Below are 1,698 nucleotides of genomic sequence, written 5' to 3'. Positions count from 1 at the left end.
GGACATTATACTAAGTTAAATAAGGCAAATACTGTGTGGTATCACTTATATGTGGAATCGCAGAAAAAAAAAAAAGTGAAACTCAGAAACAGAGAGAGTAGGGGGCTGGTGGGCTGGTGGGCAGGGGAAACCAGGAGAGGTTGGTAAAGGGTACAAACTTTCACTCGTAAGATGGATAAGGTCTGAGGATCTAACATATAGCATGGTGACTATAGTCACTAACATTATATTGTATAATTGAAATGTCCTAAGAGGAGAACTTAAAGTTTCTCACCAACAAAAAAAGAGAGAGAGAGATATGAGGTGATAGATGTGTTAATTAACTCGATGGTAGGAATCTGCTCACAATCATCACGTGTACACTTTAAGTATCTTTCAATTTTGTCAATTATAGCACAAAAAAAAAAAAAAACTGGGGAAAAAAGTTGACTTACTAGAACAATGAAATCAATGATTGAAAAACTAGTTATGATACCACCTCCGAGAAAGCACACTCTGAGTCTGGGGTGCTGTCTGGCAGGATGTGTGGTGCATTCCGAACCAGGGCCAGTAACCAACATGAGGCACCATGTTCCCCAGACTCAGAATACACGGGGCTAAGGACTAAGGAATGATGATGAGAATGATGCCTAACGACACGCTAGTACAAATGTTTGCACTTTGCTTCTTATTCTCTGATTTCTGCTATTTTCGAAGCTTATTATTCAAGAGAGAAATATCTCTTTCAGGGAACACAACAGTGGTTCCACAGAATTAGAAGCTGAAACTGCCACCTTATGCCACTAGGCAGATACACCCCCCAAAAAAATAAATAAAAAGAAACTGTGTCAGCTAAGGTGATTGATCCTGATCATCACTAAGTACTACCTATTAATACATTGCAGAAACAATTTGTTTCCACTTCCCTGCATCACAAGGCAAGCCATGTCTCAGTGATCCTTTACGTTGTTTTCATCATAACAGTGAATGTTCTTGTACATGTCATGGGTGACAGGAGATATACCTAGAATTGGAACTTCTGTGTCACAGACAATGTGAATATTTAGCCTTTCAAGATGCTGTCAAATTACTGTCTTAAGTGGTTGTACCCTTTTGCACCTTCACCAGCAATGATTGAGTTCACATTTCTGTGCATTCTTGTGAATATTTATTAATTTTTGCCAATCTGACGAGCATAAATTATCTCATTGTTGATTAATTTGCATTCCCCTGATTACTTGTCTATAGTGATATTTTTAAAAGTGTCAATTCTCAATTGTCCACAAGAATGATAGTTACATTCTGAGCAGTGGATGTACCATCTCATGAAGCACTTCTTGTATTCACACCCATGCAACAGATTTTTCTCCCTAATTACATCTGGGTTGACTACTATCAAATTTTGTTCTTGTTGAGTCACCCAGTAGTCTCCAACTCTTTGCAACCCCATGGACTGAAGCATGCCAGGCTTCCCTGTCCCTCACCGTCTCCCAAAGTTTGCCCAAGTTCACGTCCATTCCATCAGTGATGCCATCCAGGCATCTCATCCTCTGATGCCCTCTTCTTCTGCTCTCAGTCTTTCCAAGCATCAGGGTCTTTTCCAGTGAGTCAGCTGTTTGAATCAGGTGACCAAAATACTGGAGCTTCAGCTTCAGCATCAGTCCTTCCAATGAATATTCAGGGTTGATTTCCTTTAAGATTGACTGGTTTGATCTCCTT

The sequence above is a fragment of the Bison bison genome, unplaced genomic scaffold (assembly GCF_000754665.1).
Source record: "Bison bison bison isolate TAMUID 2011002044 unplaced genomic scaffold, Bison_UMD1.0 scf7180017854368, whole genome shotgun sequence".
Classification (NCBI taxonomy): Eukaryota; Metazoa; Chordata; class Mammalia; order Artiodactyla; family Bovidae; genus Bison; species Bison bison.
Note: the sequence above shows the minus strand (reverse complement) of the source record.